We start from the raw sequence: 10,180 nt of genomic DNA on the forward strand, positions 1-10,180 counted from the left end.
GGCTGCTGCCTTGGAGCTGTGTGATGTGGTGTGTGGAGTTAGCGTAGCGTTAGCTTCTTGTGTTTCCCATCCCGGGGTGTCTTTGATGCGTTCTGGGTGTGGGCCAGAATAAAGCACTGTAACAGGAGATAAACCTCATCCTCACCCCCGCCACCACCCGTCTCTAGGATGGGAGAAATGGAGCTTGGCTCATGGCGTGGTTATGGAGACAGGGGAAGAGAGTGTGTGAGTGGGTGGGTGAGTGGGTGGTTCGGTGGTAGTGAGTGTGTTCATGTGTGTGTGTGTGTGTGTGTGTGTGTGTGTGTGTGTGTGTGTGTGTGTGTGTGTGTGTGTGTGTGTGTGTGTGTGTGTGTGTGTGTGTGTGTGTGTGCGCATGTGTGTGGTGTGTGTGTGTGTGTGTGTGTGTGTGTGTGTGTGTGTGTGTGTGTGTGTGTGTGTGTGTGTGTGTGTGTGTGTGTGTGTGTGTCTGTAAGGGGGTGGTTCGTAGTGATGGCAGTGTAAAAGAAAGTGTGTGCGTGTGTGTGTGTGTGTGTGTTAGGGGGGAGGTAAAGACATCCAACTGTTGCTACTGTGCTTTGAGTAGAAAGCCCCTTGGCTGGCATAAAGACGCTGCAATCACGGCTAAACGGCTGGGCCCCCTGCGCGCCTCCGGGTGGTTGACTTTTAAGTGCATCCTAAACAGAATCACTCTGAGGGGGGTTCGGCTAATGCTTTCCCCTTGTGAGAATGTGTAATGGTGTCTGTGATATATCCCTTGACCTCTAATTAAATAAATGTACAGCTGGCAGGCTGCTCCATGGCCATTGACGCGGGCCAGGCTCCATTTATACTGTGCCCAGCCCAACCAAGCCCAGACAGGCCCGGCCTGGCCCGGCTCAACCCAACCCAACACAACACAACACAACCCAACACAACACAACACAACACAACACAACACAACACAACACAACTATAGCACAACACAGAGGATCAGCCCTGTACAACACAGCAACAGAGCAACAACTCAGCCCACGAGTCATTAACATTTTTTAGTAGTCAGGTGGTATAACCACAGCTGTGCCACAGCTCGTATTGATTAAATGAAATAATTAATAATTGTAAATCTTAGATAAAGTATTTAAAAAATGTGTTTTTAGCTGTGGGTGCACTACCCTGACATCTGCTTGCAACAATGTCAACCCAGGCTACAACACAGCAAAGAACAGCACAACACACAGCACAACACAACACAGCACAGCACAGCACAACACAGCACAACACAGCACAGCACAGCACAGCACAGTGCTGCGCAGCGCAGCATAGCGCAGCGCAGCACAGCTCTGTAGTGCAACAACACAGCACAACTCTACAACACATCACAGCACAACTCTGTACAGCACAGCACCCCTTACAAAAACCTACCATGTTTTTATGTAGTAACCATGGTTCTACCATGTTATGTCATGGTTACTCTAAGTACTCTGAACCAACTATAGTATTACTATGGCTTATCCATTGTTTTTTGGGTATGAAAACCGTGGTTCCTGGCTGATTTAACATCTTTTTACCATGAAAACTAAACATGGATCATGGTTTTGATGGGTTTTTTAGAATGGTTTGTGATGGTTTAACCATGAAAACGTGAAACCATTAATAACTACCTATGGGCAGCCAAGGTGTAATGGTTAGGGAATTGGCCTGAAGATCACAGAGTTGCAGGTTCAGATCCCACCCTCACCTCTCCCTACACCTCCATCCATGGCGGAAGCGCCCTTGAGCAAGGCTCCCAACCCAAAATTGCTTCAAGGACTTTCACCAGTACCTGCTTTGGATAAAAAAAAGGCTCAGCTAACTGTCATTTAACGAATAACTATAAACCCTAGTTAAAAAAAACATGGTTAATTTTCGGAATGGTTAAACTATAGTCAAACAATGATTGAACCATAGTCACAAACCATGCTAAAAAAAAACATGAAAACCATGATTTACCGTGGATAATTTCCGTAAAGGACAACACAACACTCCACCATCACTACAGAGTAGCAGCAGGTATACACATGCCTGACTGCGTGAGGTAAAAGACAAATGGAGAGCAAAGGAGAGAGAGAGAGAGAGAGAGAGAGAGAGAGAGAGAGAGAGAGAGAGAGAGAGAGAGAGAGAGAGAGAGAGAGAGAGAGAGAGAGAGAGAGAGAGAGCCTCAGACTGGGCTCTTGGCACATGACAGTTCAGCCCACTTGTCAGAGGAGCCTCCATGGTTCATACACACCATCACACCATCCTATTAGCCTGGCTGCTGTGCTGGAGGAAAACGATGAGTCACCCTACACAATCTTTCTCTCTCTCTCTCTCTCTCTCTCTCTCTCTCTCTCTCTCTCTCTCTCTCTCTCTCTCTCTCTCTCTCTCTCCATTCAACATCTTCCACTCTTCCATTCTAACTCTCTTACTCTCTTTCTAGTCATACACCATCTTTCTCTCTCTCTCTCTTCCACTCTTACTGCCCCCCCCCTCTCTCAGCCTCTCTCCCCTTGTTCTATCTGTCTCCATCCAGCTATCTCTGACAGTCTCTCTCTCTCTCTCTCTCTCTCTCTCTCTCTCTCTCTCTCTCTCTCTCTCTCTCTTTCTCTCTCTCTCTCTCTCTCCCTCTCTGCCCGCTCTCTCCCTCCCTGGCAAGAGCACTCTGTGTCGGGGTGGTGTGATGGCAGTGGATCAGGCGGGGACCACGAGGGAGGAAGGCAGACATCATATATGTATTAGCTCCGGCTTTTCCCAGCAGTCAGAGAGCAGAGTGCAAGCGGCCGCACTGATGGCTAGTGACAGCTGCCCACTCCAGCTCCTCAGGAGAAGGCCCCCACCACCACCACCCCCCATCAGCACCACAACCACCACCCCCTCCTCCCATCAGCACCGGTGGCACGCTCTCAACCCCAACCACCACCTTCACCTCCCATCCACACCCATCAGCACCGGCACGCTCTCAACACCCCCCCCCCCACACACACACACACACATCAGTACCAAACCCCCCCCCCCGCCCCCATGAAGAACCATCAACACAGGCTCTCTGTCCCCTCCTCCTCGCCACCACCACCACCACCATCAGTACCGGCTCTCTGGCTGCTCTCTGGCTCCTTAACCCCCCCCCATCACCACAGGCTCTCTGCCACCCATAACACCCACCACCTCAACACTTCCTTAATCTCACCTCACCCCACCCCAACACTTCTGTAACCTCACCTCTCCTCTCCCCTCCCCCCCAACACTTCCATAACCCCACCTCGGCCCCCGCCGCCCAACACTTACGTAACTCCCCACCTCTTTATCTCTGCCATGCCATGTGAACACACGCCCCCCCTCGTCCTCTTCGGGATGTACATCAGATTGAAGTCAAGAGATGTGCCCACACGCCCCCCTCGCCCCCTTCACCCCCTTCGCCATGCACATCAGATGGATGTCAGGGGACGCGCCGCAGCCTTTTTCCAGGAAAAGGCCACAAGTCACGCTAACACAACACATCACAACACAACACATCACAACATAGCGGTTTACACTGTGAGATAGCCTAACACAACACAAGATAGCCTACCGATAGCTGTGGGTGTTCTTCACCTCAGGACACCTTGGGTTTCTGTTGAGGTAGCTTCAAAGCAACTCTTGAGATAAGATGACTCATATGATCCCTGAATACACAACACAGAGGAATTGGGAAGACCAGCCATACTATACTATACTACATACAGTAGCCTATAGGCTATATACATTCTGGACAGCATGCATTTGTACTGTGCTGTCAACAGCTGTTTGGTATGCCTTCCGTGTTCATGCGCAAACAACCAGTACAGCCGGCAACAGCAAAACAATATTAAAAGCACAACCTACACACACACACACACACACATACATTAGACACACACACGATGCACGCACGCACACACACACACACACTTACATTACACACACACACACACACACACACACACTTACATTACACACACACACACACACACACACACGCACGAGGGAGGTCGTTAACAAGGCAGGTTGTTCCGCCTCACTGTTCCGTCTTTGGTGCATGTAGTGCTGTATGTAAGCTATAGAACTACCAGGGATATATCACTCCTGCCTCTCTGTACACTGTATGTACGGCATGACGGCTGTCCTGATTAACAAGCACCCTGTGAAGGCTTGTGCCTGTGGAAAGACAAAGGTGATCTGGCACACTAAGGAGGTCCTATAGATTAAATATATAATTTATTTAATTATATATTTATATACTAATAACTAATATATAATAATTTATTTATTTCCTTCCACAAGGGCTTGAAATGTCACTGGAATAAAAACATATATAGGTAATATAATTAAATATTATATAAATTGTGTATACATTATATAAATATAATAAATATTAATGGGAGCTTCTCAAGATCTTTCTACGGTCTAAACCTGTTTATGATTCTGCACCCAGTTTTCACACTTGGATGTGCATGGTTGAACTGTATGTCGCGTGACTTTTTGAGGATTAGGAGAGGATTAGTCCAGTGACATGCTGCCCTTCTCGTGCCATCCGTGCCAGGCCTGACAAAAAGGGGAGCGTGAGTGGAGGACAGCCAGGGCCGCCCAGATTGCAGAGCTGCCTGTGGAGAGTAGAGAGTGGAGAGTGGAGAGAGGAGAGAGGGCTGGACTGGCCATCTGGCATAGCGGGCATTTCCCGGTGGGCCCCGCACCCTCATGGGCCCCTATTTTCTTTTTTTCTTTTTTTTACATTTCTGAAAATAGGGTGCGGGGCCCACCGGGTAATGCCCACTATGCCAGATGGCCAGTAGCGGGCATCTGGCATTTTTTTTACTTTTTATTTTTTTACATTTCTGAAAATAGGGGCCCATGAGGGTGCAGGGCCCACCAGTGAGACAGTTCTGCGCCGCTAATTACAATGAGGGGGCCCTTTGCCGAAAGTGCACGGCCCCTATTTCTCCCCCAGTCCAGGCCTGAGTAGAGCCAGGGAGGCTTCCGATCCTATTCATCACCCCGCGTGTTAGAGCCCATTCACTTCACTTAAGCGCCCTGCCCTTCCCTCTCTCTCTCTCTCTCTCTCTCTCTCTCTCTCTCTCTCTCTCTCTCTCTCTCTCTCTCTTTCTCTCTCTCCCTTTGCCGGCAAAATGAAGTCATCCCTTTCCTCCTCCTCCTCCTCCTCCTCTCCTCCACCTCTCCTCGGCGGACTACCACTACTACTTCTCTTCCAATTAAACCTGTCAGAGTGTAGCAGCCATGTTCATCTGTAGAGCACATGCTCAGTGTAGGAGTACAGGGCTGCAGCTGCACATGCTCACTGTAGGAGAACAGGGCTGCTGTTGCTGCATTTTCGTTCCGTTTCGTGTGATGTGTCCTTCAGGAGAGAAGAGGGCTTGGGAGGAAAGGGGAGGAGAGGGGTGGAGATAGGAGGCGAAGGGTGGCGAGGAGTGAAGAGGGGAGGAGATGGGAGAGGAGAGGAGGGCTTGGGCAGGGGTGCAGAATGGTTGAAGGTGGAGAAGGAGATGGAGTGCTTGGGAGGAAAGAGGAGGAGAGGGGAGGAGAAGGGAGGAGTGGGGAGGAGAGAGAAGGGCTTGGGCAGGGGTGCACAATGGTTGAAGGTGAAGAAGGAGATGGAGGGCTTGGAAGGAGATGGGAGGAGAGGGGAGGAGAGGAGAGGAGAGGGGAGGAGAGGGGTGGAGAGGGGAGGAGAGGAGAGGGGAGGAGAGGGGAGGAGAGGAGAGGGGAGGAGAGGGGAGGTGAGGGGAGGGGAGGGGAGGCGAGGGATGGAGAGGAGATAGAAGGAGAGGAGAGGAGATGGAAGGACATGCAGAATGGTTGAAGGTGGAGGTGGGGGGTATGCGTTCAGTGGTGGTGTGGTGGAAGGGTGCTGCCAGAGAGAATAGAGAGAGATTCCATTGGCCCATTGTTTCCGGGTTCTACAATTGCAAGGGGGAGGGGGTGGGGGGAATCCCCCTTTAGGCAGACGGAGACGGAAACAAGTTTTTTTTATTATTAGGTTATGTTGGCCTTACCTGATTCTTACCATCTGATATGCTCTCGTTGGCCACCTACAAAAATAATTATTTGGTTAATCCACAAACTACTTATATACCTCTTTTGCAATAACAGGACCGACTCAAGGCAACTGCAAGCAAACCTAGAACTACTACCGGTAATAGGCCTATGCCTCATTTGCACGAGACTTTCTGGACTCAACTGCAACCTTCTTGTAAAGATCTTGTCCAGATAAAGTTGCATCGGTTGCAGGGTAGGCATATTATGCAATATGCTGATAGATAGTACATTGCATTTGACCAAATATGGACACGTTGGCCACCTACAAAAATAGGCTACTGTAATAATTTTGCTTAATTCACAAACTGCTTCTAATAGGCCTACGCCTCGTTTGCAATAACGGGACCTTGACTCAAAGCAACCATGAGACAATTTCCAAACTTAGAGCGCTGATGCGTCTAATATGCCAGCAATAAAGGACCTTCTGGACACAAAGCAACTGCGAGCTTCTTGTAAAGATCTTAGAAGTTGCATCGGTCTAGGCGGGTATGCAATTTTTTATTATTAGGTTACATGTTACAAAAATAATCATTAAGGTTAATTCACGATTCAAGGCAACTGAATCTTACTTGAATGTGTTGTTAAAATAACTTAAAGGTCAATTAGTTAATTTGATGTGTAGCCTACTACATCAACTGAAAACACGGCTGAATCTCAAATGGTGCACTTGTGCACTTCAGTGTTCATGTTTCAGTGCGTCTGCCCGTAGGTAGGTAGTTAGGTCGGTAGGTAGGTAGCATTGAAACATAGTGCATGAAGTGCACAAGTGCGCCATTTGTTTTTCTGCACCGTGGGGCAGCTGTCACTCTGAATGACGTAAGGCGCAAGTGCAGCCCTCTCTGGGCGACACGGCGTCAAACTAGTGAGTCCCCCCAGGCAGACCTAGGCAGACCTGGGACCGTTCCATTGAAATGAATGGGACATTTTCGTTTGCCCATGAAATCGGTCATTGTAGGCCAGGGGTGTCAAACTCTAGCCTGGTTCACACCAGACGGTGTGTGTGTAGCTTTGGCGCCCCCTGGCGGAGCAGAGCTACACACACACTACCGTCTGGTACACAGCCATAGAGCACGCTCCGTCTCCAACCAGAAAATAGGCTGAGAATTTATTTCTTAAATATAAACGGTAACTCACATTGAGGAGTCATAAAACAGATTAGAGACTATATTGACAGGAAGGTTTAACAGGAAGGTTTTTGAAGGAGTTGGTTGGTGAGGAGGCCATGCAGAAGCAATAAATTCTCAGCCTATTTTCTGGTTGGAGACGGAGCGTGCTCTATGGCTGTGTACCAGACGGTAGTGTGTGTAGCTCTGCTCCGCCAGGGGGCGTCAAAGCTACACACACACACCGTCTGGTGTGAACCAGGCTAGTCAAACTCAGGCCCGGGGGGCAAATTTGGCCCGCGGAGCCCTTTTATTCGGCCCGCGAGATCATTTCAAAGTTGTCACACATACACCATTAATGTATAGAGTAACAAAATTTGAACATGAAATTTGCTGTGTCACAGTATGTGCAGACACATTTGAACTGACAAATATGATGGGAAAGAATGTGAAATTTAACTATGAGTATGAGGTGCATCCATGCACAATTTTAGTCCATTTTTTAAAATTAACTGTTGAGTTTGGCCCGCGACTTCGTTCCAGATTTTGATTTTGGCCCTCAGTCAATTTGAGTTTGACACCCCTGTTGTAGGCTAACTTTCTGAGGTTGTTGAGGGTCTGGACAAAGTTAAATCTATGACCAAGAGCCCAATGTTATAACTTATGGGCTAGCCTAGGCCTACTGTTTGAAATTTGAAGGCAAAAAAATAAATAAATAAATAAATAAATAAATAAATAAATAAATAAATAAATAAAAATTCAGGTCAAGGAGCACTCATCTAGGCCTACAGCGCTTAATATTGAAACAGAGTTATGCGCTCCCGTTCAGTGCGACAGTGCTGCGTGGTAGCCTAAATCACAACTGCCAATAGCATACAAGCTGTTGTTAATGTTACATTTCGCTTGTGACAAAAGATGTGAAATAAAAACAATGTTTCTGAATCAGAGATTCTATTGTTTTCTTTTTTGTATCAACTGTGATTTTATGCTTTTTATTTTTCTTTACTAATTCTCTAACATTTATTGTTCTAACCTACTTTGCTATTGTTAATATTATTATTATTATTATTACTTCTGTAATTTTTTATTTGCAAGGACTATCTTTATGACCTGTGAAGCACATTGAGTTGCCTTGTTGTATGAAATGGGCTATACAAATAAACTGCCTTGCCTTGCCTTAAGTAGGCCTATATAGATATGCCAACATAATAGCAGGGGGTGTTCACTCACGGAACTAGCTAGCCACAACTGGCTAACCCTAATCCTACCTAAGTGCAAAATGAATAGGTGTCAATGGAGTTTTCTACCATTATATGTGATTTTTTTTTATCATTTTTTGTCCTGAAATATTAATATTGAGTTCGAAGCTAGAAATAATAAGACCCCATTTGAGTAGCGTTTCGATTATTTTGCGCCATTAGATTATTATATACTGGGTCACAAAGCTCAATTTTTATGGGGCCAAACCCATAAACATTAGCGGGATGCTAGCGAGTAGGCCAACAGGTTGAAATCTTCTAACCTGCTGTAAAACTACACACCTGAACGATTTATCAATACAGCCTATTGTGAAACAACAGTCATAGTGCTTACCAGGAATGTTTTGTTGATGATATTTTTGACTGGAAATCGCAGTAGCAGTGTATTTAGCATATGGGTTCCCCTTTCCATTCCATACATTTTCCCACATGACGGACTTACCAATGCTCGCCAACTAGTGGACACTCCATAGTTACTGCAGTAGGCCTATGCATGCAAAGCTAACTGGCTACAATGGGAACCAATCAGTGTGAACGTTCTCCCTGTTAGAGATTCTCTGATAATATGTTGCTACAGTGGGTGTTCACTCACGGAACTAGCTACTAGACACAACTGGCTAACCCTAATCCTACCTAAGTGCAAAATGAATGGGTGTCAATGGAGTTTTCTACCATGATCATTTTTGTGATTTTTTATTTGTTTTTGTCCTGAAATATTAATAGGTAGGGTGGGGTAAAACGCCCCCACGGGGCAATATGCCCCCCACCTGTTTTCCCTAAATAACCACTAGAGGGCTTAAATATACATTTTCACTGTTTCTATGCATTACGTTGACAACGGGGATATACAAATTATCCAGAGAAAACGGCTGAAACAAAGTATGTTTTGAAGGGAAACGATTTACATGGTATTGATATAATTTTCAGATGTGAGTAAACACGTGTTTATAAAAATGTAGTTAAGCATTATATTGCAGTATTATATGATAGAAGAAGAGTGAAGTCTGTAGTTTCAGAGCATATAGGCTGTTTATAATGAATACAATTATATTTTAATATTTGACCTTTTTTTGAAAAAACAGCTTGTGGGGTAAAACGCCCCCTATGCAGAGGGGCAAAACGCCCCCAGGGGACTATCACAATATTAGGCTATAATAACATTATTATAAACATTACTTTGTAAAAAAACATGTTTTATATTTCATGGTTTAAACAGATGTTAAAGTCTGAATATTTGAACAAAACCTAAAATATTTAGGCTAAGTTACCTAAGCTATTTAAATATGCTAGCAGAGTTAGCACAGTTAGCTAAGGGGGGCATTTTACCCCATCTCAGGGGGCGTTTTGCCCCACTGGTGGGGTAAAACGCCCCCCTCACACCCAGTTTTGTTTTTGTTAAAATATGAATAAACTATTAATTTGTAACAATTTCCGTGATGGATTATTAATCATTGCCACCAAAAACTGTGACAAAAACTAAATCATCTGGCTTACTTCTGCTTAGAGAAAAGTTACACTTTCCTTAAGGGGGGCGTTTTACCCCACCCTACCCCCTAGTAAGTTCGAAGCTAGAAATAATAAGACCCCATTTGAGTAGCGTTTCGATTATTTTGTGTCATTAGATTATTATATACTGGGTCACAAAGCTCAATTTTTATGGGGCCAAACCCATAAACATTAGTGGGATGCTAGCGAGTACATGTTGAAATCTTCTAACCTGCTGTAAAAAAAAAAACTACACACCTGAACGATTTG

The sequence above is a fragment of the Engraulis encrasicolus genome, chromosome 4, assembly GCF_034702125.1.
Source record: "Engraulis encrasicolus isolate BLACKSEA-1 chromosome 4, IST_EnEncr_1.0, whole genome shotgun sequence".
NCBI classification, from domain to species: Eukaryota; Metazoa; Chordata; class Actinopteri; order Clupeiformes; family Engraulidae; genus Engraulis; species Engraulis encrasicolus.